The sequence below is a fragment of the Notolepis coatsorum genome (genome assembly GCF_963971535.1).
Source record: "Notolepis coatsorum genome assembly, chromosome: 10".
NCBI classification, from domain to species: Eukaryota; Metazoa; Chordata; class Actinopteri; order Aulopiformes; family Paralepididae; genus Notolepis; species Notolepis coatsorum.
This window is the reverse complement of record NC_140174.1, coordinates 104138763-104149649: the sequence shown is the minus strand read 5'-3', so window position 1 is coordinate 104149649 and position 10887 is coordinate 104138763.

Sequence of the window (10887 nt, the reverse complement as noted above, 5' to 3'; positions counted from 1 at the left end):
TATTGCAAAATGAGACATGTAAGCTACAGTGTTTCTTGGATGTGACTCCTTCACACACCTGGTTCAGAGGAACATGCAGACCACAGGGACCAAGACTGGGAAACACAGAGCTACTGGACACTATACAATAGATAAGGTTCAGCAATTTTTGACATCTAAAAATCAAACAGAGCTTCCTTTTTTTTTATCCTTTCACTACCACACTTTAAAGGCTTAACCCTTTCACTACCACACTACAAATGGTTAACACTTTCACTACCACACTACAAAGGGTTAACACTTTCACTACCACACTACAGACGGCTAACCAAATGTAGAAGGGTGGATTATCCCTACTTAGTGAGGGTGCGATTCTACTGGCACCGGATGGTAGGAACCCGGCAGAGCTAAGTCCAGCTGGCCCCCCGACTGCAGTGTTGGGGTACTAGGCTTAAGGTTAACAAAGGTGGCATATAGGGCCTTATACAACGGCATGCAAATTTCTCGATTCTGATTGGCTGAAACAGTCCATTTACACGTATGTATTGCGATCAGTCCACGCTTGCTGGCCCAGGACCCGCCCACAACCGAATCACATCACATCAATCCGCCGGATCACAAGAAGGTGGACAATAATCTTTACAAATGGATATGTTGATAGCGACTAAACGACTAAATATCAAGCGATTCTGTCACAGCGAATGTCTTAGTCGTTTAAACAATGTTGGATGATGTAATTGATGGGTCTTGAATCATTCTGTGACAAAAGAAAAATCGCGGATTGATTGATTGATTAATTTTCAATTTTTTTTTCAATTTCTTTTTCCTTTCGACTGTCAGCGCTCGCTCTAGTCTCCACCCACCGCCACACACCCCCCCCCCCCACACACACACACACACACACACACACACACACACACACACACACACACACACACACACACACACACACACGCATGCACACACACACATGCACACACACACACACACACACACACACACACACACACACACACACACACTCTGCCTGCAACGCGGGGGATAGTCAGACTGAGAGAGAGCTGGGTGCTGCGCTGTTCTAAGTGAGCATGGCCTATTGAGTTGATTGATTGATTGATTGCTAATTTTATTACTGTACGCTTGGTTTCCAACTGGTTAAGTTTAGGCCCTCTACAGTAGGTTTAAAAAAATAAATAAAAGAATAGGGCGAAGAAAACGTTTTTTTCCTATAGGGCAAAGAAAACTTTTTAATTTGTTTTACCTACTTTCTATAGAAGCATCTAAGAATGAAGTTCTATGGAAAGTAGGTCTGCATTCCCTTAACAATTGTGTGTATTGAGCCGTACTGTATTGTACCCATTCTGCATCTGGTAATACAATTTTCAATCAATCATTCCAATAATACACAGTTGGATGTGTTAGTTGGTTGGATGCACTTCAAGCTGCTTCCACATGAGGCAACTTCTCTCAATCATTCCAATAATACACAGTTGGATGTGTTAGTTGGTTGGATGCACTTCCGATCTGCTTCCACATGGAGGCAAATTGTCTTTTTTGTAGTTGTGGGAACTACTTTTTCTGGCGGATGGTTTTTTCAATAAATCTTCGATTAATGTGTGTTTATTGTATAGAAATAAGGTTGGATGAATGTGGCAGTTGTATAAAAGCTTTACACCACTTGCAGTCGTGATTTGTGAACAATAAACCATGCCTAGGGGGGTTTAACGACCCTCGGCTGCGCCTCGGGCCTAACGACCACCCCTAGGCATGGTTTATTGTTCACAAACCACTCCTGCGCGTGATGTAATGCTTAATTATATTAGGATTTACCGACCTAGGACTGGTGTACTGGTACTTCCCGCCTCTTAAGGGCAATACTCAGTAACCCCTAATCACCCACGCTCCCCTAGTATGCCCCACACCCCCTCACACCCGGTGGAAGTAGTGGTTGGTGTAATTCTCCCCAAAGCAGTACCATACCTTTCTCTGTGGGAGACCTGAAATTAGTACCTACCCTGCTTAGTGGGATACAGGTTTATCAAAGAGGTTAGACAGGAATACTCTATTAACTCACACACACACAGTGGATCCAATTATCACAGTCCTGTTTACTGTCATTTTCAAAGGAATAGTTACATAAACATGTCATCACAATACTGCCTCCATAGTAAGCAGTCTATTTTACCTAGTAGGAAGAGAAAGCCATACTCCACAATGTTAATCAAATGGTGAACGTTCCCTTTAAAGGAGTTGCTACAGTAGCACAATTCATAACTAGGTTACACTATCAATAAACCTTCGCCCGGGGCGGCACGGCAATAACGCAACACACAACTAGTATAAACCACGGTTCAACCCTGTGGGTAACCTGGAACGTATACCCACACAGCTAGTATAAACGATAGGTTATGACTATAACCATGTTCTGTCAATAGTGGTGATGCTCGGCATCACTCTTGCACTATCCCCGCATGTGCACGCGCACTGAATAAAATTCCACAATGTACCTTTAATCCCAGTATTCGTCTGACCACACCCCTCGTTAGCTTACCTTCATAAGCAGGTGTGTGGTCACCTGCTCTCCTCCTTCCCAAGCTTTCACCACAAGGTGAGATCAAGGGCTGCAGCGGCGTCGGATGCCGAGCGTCACCACTATTGACAGAACTTGGTTATAGTCATCGTTCTGTTTCATAGTGGATCCGCTCGGCATCACTCTTGCACAAAGGGAGGCCGAGTGGAGCCACCGGCCGACAAATACACCCCGCTGAAAGCCCCCCACAACCATCAGAACAGGGTGGGCCGAGCCCCCCCGACCCCCCCTAATGGAGGGCACCCCCCCTATTAGAGGTTTCCCGGGAGGGCGACGGACCCGACCGTGCGAAGTGGCACTCAAGCAACTCAACGCACAGGGTGAGCAGACCGTGGCCTGACCCCACGACTACACACACGCACAACCCGCATGCCACCCGGGAACGAACGGAGGGAACAACCTCGTTACTGCCCCCAGAATCACAGGGTCAAGGGCAAACCCAACCCCGTGGCAAGGCCGTAGCAGCGGAGCGCGAAGGAAGGCCCAGACCCACCAAAGGGACTGGACCCCCTGGAACGGGGGCCCGGAGAAGTCCATGATGCCAGCATCAAGACCCCACCAGGTGGGCACTTAGTGGCCCCGCCCCCCACATCGCCAGCGTATTCGGACAAAGGCCCCTCAGCCGAGCGGGCCCTGTCCCCCCAATAGTACACCGCCTGGCACACTGACCCTGCAGAACAGGCAGTCAGCATGGCCGTAAGCACACAAAAAAGGTTAACCAACGGAAGCAGGCAGTGCACCGGGGAAAACCAGGCAACAGGCTGTTAACCCGAGCCTGGAGACTGCAGACGAGACAGGCGCCAGAGGGGACAGCTGAACACAGCCGCCCCGGCGGAAGGGGCGCATGCTGGCGTTGTTGCATGACCAAGCCTCCATTTTAAAAAAAAACACCCAGAGGGGTTGAGGCAGAGAAGGCTGACATGATTGGCAGACGTCATGAACGTGCAGGGGCACCCTCAACCGGTGAACCCGGGAGTTGACACTGCCCCAACACACCAGAGAACCAACCACCTAGTCGTTACCCTATGCGGTGGTTGGTCCCATAACCCCTCAGGAAAAAACTCCAAAACATACCTGCGGCACTACCGCAGTACCCGTGTTCCAGTTTCCAACAGGGTTATCCCGGGCCTACGGGTCAACGAAAACATTACTTCGGACCGGGCCCGGTGATACGGGGAGCACAGGGTCCCCCGAGGAGGTCAAAGACCACCCCAACAGGCCCCTCTTCGCCATACGTAAGAGAAGAGCGCAAGAATGGAAAACCAGCCCCAACACCCCGTACTTGGTATTCCCAGGAGGTCACCCAACCAAGTACTAATGAAGTAGAATCCCAAGCTATTACGGTTCTGCTCTGTATCAGAACCGGGTGCTTAGTACTCTGCGTTGTTTCAATAACTCTAAAGCTCTGGGAATTACTTATATCTTCTCAGCGGTGCAGGCAGAAGGAATTAGGAGGAAAAGGTTATATAACAGCTGTTTAATCAAAGTTAAGAGTGTATACAAATTACAATAAAAAATGCTATAATTGTGATCAAAGACACTATGCCGTAAATGAACACAACCAGACTAATATTACAGTAAAGAGAATGATAGTTGATAAGTTGTTGATGGTCTTTGTTGTCTGGCTGACAACAAAGCATAGTTTTTCCCTCCAAAAGCGATGTCCTTTGTTCTTCTGCCGACCTGCCTGCCTTGAGTGTGGAGGTGATGGTTCGAGGTGTTGTCCTGTCAGTTGGGTGTTCAGAGTGTCCTCTCCCCCTCACCACATCCCATTTTATCTCAAGGCCCAGCGGCTCATTGTGATGACATCATAAGCTGTGGTTTGTCCAATCACCACCTCTCTATGTTTGAATGCAAACGGAGGCGGTCCTTACACAGTCAAATATACTTTCATTTGTTTCATTTAACCTAACAATCTACTTTCATACATTGCATTATTGATTTCATAACATATATATTTGAATTGTAATTGATCACCTAAACACAGAGATTTTATCCTTGAACACATTTCTTATCATAGTGACTTATTTTCACTTTAAGTGAAAACTAACTACCTCAGAATTATTACCCCAATGTAAATAAGCCTATTCTATTTTTATTTTAACTTACATCATCTGATTTTACACAGTTTAATATGGCTTCAGAATTCAAGATTACAAGTACAATATACCAGGAAATAGCTACAGCTTGTTTGGAGCTTAAATTAAGGATTTAAACATACATTTAGTTACAGCAATAGTGAAACTTAAACTTTCTTCCTCAGACTTCTGTCTCTAAGTGTGTGTCACAGGAGACTCCAGCGAGATAACATGTTTATGTGACCTATTGGTCCTTTGTTTCGATCGACAGAGCCCATTGTCTTAAGCTCTTCCTTGGCCTGGCAGATGGCCCTCGGGTTCCTGTCGTAAATAGAATTATTTGACCACTCACTCTATATGTAAATCGACCTCTGTGTGGCCACAATGTCAATCAGTCTCTGTAAACACACACACAATCTATGAGCTATAGTTTGAGGGCCAAGTGTTTCTACACATTAGTTTGATTTGAAATCCTATCATGATGATCTATGTTCCAGAATCTACCACATTTCCACACTCGGATAGTTTATCTATCCTTAATATGTCAAACATAGATCCTAATTTCTACACACTACTTTCTGGATAAGAATTTAAGACATTTTTAAATCATACTGGGATAAAATACATATGGTTTGCCACACTCAGATTCTAAAATTCAACCTAACATTCGTTTTCTATATCTCTTTCTTATGTATAATTATAAATTCAATATAACACCTTTATTAGCAGTTTCAGTTTTTGTGATCCCGTGTACAGTCTTTAACAACCTGTTTTCGTACCAAGATCAATTTCCATTGGTTTCAACTGTGAGTTGTCAAATTCTGACTTGGAGCAGTGAGGAGGGGGGTCAATGTCTTCTAGATTGACCCGGCCTCCTCTTTATCGCTCAGAGCTGGTGCAGTTCACGACTGCTGGATGCGACCCCCCATTCTGGGAGGTGGAATTTAGAAAGCAAATTGCCTTTCTTATCACACCCCATCTTCTGTCGAGAACATCTTGACTCGTGTTGACCTCTATTAGGGGGTAGAACCCCCTGTTGTATTTTTCTATTGCTGTCACAGCGGTGAGGAGGTCGTCGCTGGCTGCTCAACCCCCGTTGACCCTTGGATTAGTGGAAGAGGTTCGCTTCTCTCCCCCTCCGCCTGGTCGTTGATAGGGGCGATAGCAGCTCCACCCTTTCGCTTGTTGACTCCCTGGTCAATGGTTGAGGCCTTGCGTCTGTTGACAGCCGGAGTTGTTGCTGAGGCCTAGCCGCCTGTCTCCTCGTTGGTTGCCTGTCGTTTCCCTCTGAAGCCTCAAGACCCGGTCACTGCGTTGGCCGGAACTCTCCCGGCCTGAGAGGTAGGCTTCTCCTGGTTCTCTTGGTACCCGCAGTGTTGTGGTTCCCCATGGAACCGCTGGGTAGACACTAGCCAGTGTCCTGGATCAACAGTACCGATGGAGTCCTTGGTCTTCCTCGTACCACACTCTGATGACTGCTGACTCCCCAATCTCCCATCCGTATCCTGCAGTGAGTATATATAGCTTCAGTGGACAGTGCAGGTCACTTCTACCACAACAATTGATTGAGAATCCATACTTTTCCTCCCTCAGACTCTCTTTACTGGTCTGAGTTTTGACAACTTTCTTTTCCAAATCATTTATCTATTTATTTCATGGCCTCTAGATCATTAATTTTCAAAATTCTGAAAAATTCACATGGCTCTTATTATATTTATGCTGTCAAAACAGTATACTCCCCCACCCTTCGATGTGGAATACACATTCAAACATCGTTACCTTCGTCCTTTGGACAGCTGCACCCCGGCCCGGACGGTCAGCACTGACACATCCACTCTCCCAGTAATCCTGTGTGTATGGCAACAAATCACAGTCCGCCTTAAACACACATCTTCCACACTCTCCGCCAGCCTTCATCAAGCCCACGGAGTCCCCCACAAGCCAATCATCAATTGCACATGTTCACACCCTACACAAAGACTAACTTGGCCAATAGCGACCAAACCTATTGAGCTTTATTAATGTACAGAGAATCATGCTTCCCAACACTTTCACCAATCACGACACACCCCCAGCCCCTAAAACCGGGTATTCAATGGGCGGAGAACAAAAATCCATGAACTAGCTCATGTCCATTCACTTTGTTCCCAGTCCATTTTACAGACATATACTACCCAGTCCTGATGTGTCGAGATCACTCCCAGCTCGCCAGGTACCCTAAGAAAAAAATATATAGAAAGAAAGGAAACAGAAAACAAAACATACAAAGAAAACCCATGCCAAACCAATAAATGAAAAAATAAACCAAACTTGTGAGCTTTTTCTTTTTTCTTTTGAGCTCATTTTTAACCTATCATCTAGAGGCTTATACACCCCCATATTAACTAAGAAACAAAAAGGGAAATCAAATGAATAAACAAATTGAACGCTCCCGGCCTAAGTCAGGAATTGCTCGTAACACACTAGAAAAGAGAAGTAAAAATAAAAGTCGCTTTGACCCTTCTAACCTCCTTCCAGTTAAGAGTACCCTCCTCCCGTTCGGATGCACTACTTGCCCTACTTAGATGCACCTCTCCCCGCCAGGATCAGGAGATGCCACGTGTGGGGAAACCGGCTTTTTCAGGGCCACATTGCCGCCTACACTGGAACCCCTCTCACCCAACCAAGGATACAGGCCTCCACTTCCAGGCGAAGGTCTCCTCTCATGAACAGAAGAAGCCCCCTATTTTACCTTCAGGTGCAGTTTAAGGCTGGGTCCCTTTCCAATCTTAGGAGAGACAATCCAGATTCCTCTGAATTGACACCCCTCACCAGTTCCCAGTAGTTCTTTTCAAACCTGCTGATCACAGAAGCACAACTCGCCTACTAACGCATTCGGTTTCGGCTCATTGTGGCCTGACTGTACATTGAGCCCGACGCATTTATGCCCATACTGTCCAGTCACTCACGGCCCCACGTCCCGCGTATCTGTGACTATAAGCAGGGTCATAATGCTCATCGGACCGACCGGTGACGCAGTCGATAGAGATCTCATAGTCCATCATCAAGTCAGGACCCCAAGCAGCTGAGGTCCGTAGTACCTCCCAGCCACTCAGTTTTGAAACCTACGGTCTGCTCCCCATCCCACTTGCTTTGGGTATAGAAACTTTGACCGTTTTCACCAGCCTGGCCTGTTCACAGCAGGTGCCGTGCCCCTTCCGGTACACTGCCCCACTACTAGGTTTGGACCGTCGTCCACCTACCACCCAGTGCCCACATATACATTACATGCAACGTTATCTGGGCCGACTAGACGGTAACACAGTAAGATGTTGGTCATCTTGCCAGGCACGGGGGCCGTTTCAGTCTCTCCCCAGCACTATAGAAATAGTTTAACGTGCCCAGGGAATCTTCCGATTCCACCGCCGCCTGTTGTGGTGTAGAGGTTCGGGGAGCCTACCCCCTCCCTACACCACACAATTTCCCACACAATTACTATATTTCCCCCATAACACCCAACCCCTTAGGTGTTAAAACGCGCTCCTCACGAGAATAGAAATCAATTTTCAGTGCCTTATGTCACTGAAGTCCCCGTGCATTTAGAACAGTGTCACACAACCCGTTCATAACCACAGGCGCCGACACCATCCCCTCACCGAAATCCCTGCCGACCACACCTCACTGGTCAACTCGTCCTGTGGCCCACGGCGTCACCCCCAGTTTGCAACCTGGAACGCGAAACCCCGGGCCTCCTACTCAAGGATATTCAAAGTTCATCCCACTCACAACCACTGCCACACACACACAGCACTTCTGACACCACTCAACCACCGTAACCACAGTCACCCAAATACACACAATATAACCCAATGCGCGTAGTGTGGCAGCGAGCCTTTGACGAGTGCACGCATAGCGCATCCCCGTTAATGCGCGGTGGCAGACAGCGAGCCCATCCCCGCCACGACGTCTAGCAGTCCCAGTACCCCCGTCAAAATGAAAAATGTGCGCAGTGTGGCAGCGAGCATCGACGAGTCGCACACATAGCGCATCCCCGTCAAAGCGTGGAGGCAGACAGTGAGCCACGACGATCTGTCTACCCACACCCCCATCGCAGGCGCAGCCGAGCAGAGTAAATATGCTCCGACTTACGGCCCACCAACATGAACGCCACACAAAAAATACTGACACGGAGCCCCCGCCTTACCAGCCGGAGCTCGTCCAAATGCAAGGAAAGAAGTACGAGCGCCTTGTCGACCAAAGCGTAGCGCCACTGGTTCAACACGACCGGCCGCCACCCAGGGACCACATCATATGGTCCATATGCAGCTTCGTCAACCTGAACCCGCGTTGCCCCGGGTCAGCAGCGCTACATTTCTCCGTTAAGTCAAGAGACCGGAAGGTGGCCGGAGACCTGGAGAGAGCCAGAGAGCACAGCCCCATCGCCGGTTGAGTACGACATCATTGCCCTAACGCCAGCCAATACCACTACCAGCACTAGAAATTCCCTAAAAATAACAATAAAACTGAATATGGAACAACAACATACACCAAATAAGTCCCAAACTCAACCAACTGCCTTTGAACCCTACAGTAAACAGCAATAAACAATAAACCTAGCACTACACCGCGTTTGAAACCCATAAAGAAAACAACATATTTATATACAGGCCCAAACCAGGAGAGAAGGGAGTGAGCGAGAGGGAGAGAGCGAGAGGGGGGGGGGGGGGTAAGAGAGAGAGAGAGAGAGAGAGGGAGGGGAGGTGAGAGGGAGAGGGAGAGAGGGGGGAGGCGAAAGGGAGGGAGGAGAGAGAGAGAGGGGGGGTGAGAGAGAGAGGGAGGGAGCAAAAGAGAGAGAGAGGGGGAGGGTGAGAGAAGGAAAGAAAGAGAGGGGGGGGGTGAAAGAGAAAGAGAGAGGGTGAGAGAGAGAGAGAAGGGGGGGGGGGTGAGAGAAGGAAAGAGAGAGAGGGAGAGGGGGGGTGAAAGAAGGAAAGAGAGGGAGGGAGAGGGGGGGGGTGAGAGAAGGAAAGAGAGAGAAAGAGAGAGGGGGGGTGAGAGAAGGAAAGAGAGAGAGGGAGAGGGGGGGGGGGTGAGAAGGAAAGAGAGAGAGAGAGAGAGAGGGGGGGTGAGAGAAGGAAAGAGAGAGAGGGAGAGGGGGGGGGGTGAGAGAAGGAAAGAGAGAGAAGGAAAGAGAGAGAGGGAGCGAGGGGGGGTGAGAGAAGGAAAGAGAGAGAGAGAGAGAGAGAGGGGGGGGTGAGAGAAGGAAAGAGAGAGAGGGAGCGGGGGGGGGGGTGAGAGAAGGAAAGAGAGAGAAGGAAAGAGAGAGAGGGAGCGAGGGGGGGTGAGAGAAGGAAAGAGAGAGAGGGAGCGAGGGGGGTGAGAGAAGGAAAGAGAGAGAGAGAGGGGGGAAGGGGTGAGAGAAGGAAAGAAAGAGAGGGGGGGGGTGAAAGAGAAAGAGAGAGGGAGGGGGTGAGAGAGAGAGAGAGGGGGGGGGGGGGTGAGAGAAGGAAAGAGAGAGAGGGAGAGGGGGGGGGGGGGTGAGAGAAGGAAAGAGAGAGAGAGAGGGGGGGGGAAGGGGTGAGAGAAGGAAAGAAAGAGAGGGGGGGGCGAAAGAGAAAGAGAGAGGGAGGGGGTGAGAGAGAGAGAGTGAGGGGGAGGGGGGCCAAGGCCCCACAATCCACCACCAGATTAAAGCACAACAATCCAATCTCACTTTACCAGCACACTAACCCCCTAATGAAAACGTTCTGTGAGCAGAACCCAAAAATACTCATCCTGTCCTCTTCCGCCCCCTACCGTATTCCTAAATAAACGCCACCTTCCCCTTAACAATGGACGCTTGGTGCCCCTCCCAAGATGGACGCCAGCGCCCCTACTAAAATGGACGCCGGCGCCCCCACCAAGATGGACGCCCCACCGCGAGACATCCCGAGAGCCCCGTCATGCCATGACGTCAGCACAGTTAGCTTAGCTTCGTTAGCTCCGTCGCAGGCCGCCAGACCGCGCACCCTTATGACGTCACAACCGGCGACCGCTTTAGCCGTTAGCGTGGCTAGGTAGCATTAGCTTAGCTTCTCCCATGATCCCATAAAAACGTTCCCCAACGACCCATCGACCCGTTTCGCCGCGCGGGCCGTCTCCTCGCAATGTTAATATAACACCACATTCCCCACAACAGAACCCCAATCCCCTCAAAACGCCAGTGTAGTGATCTAAACAGAAATATAAAAACATAACAGCCTTTAGGCCGCCGCAAAACACTAG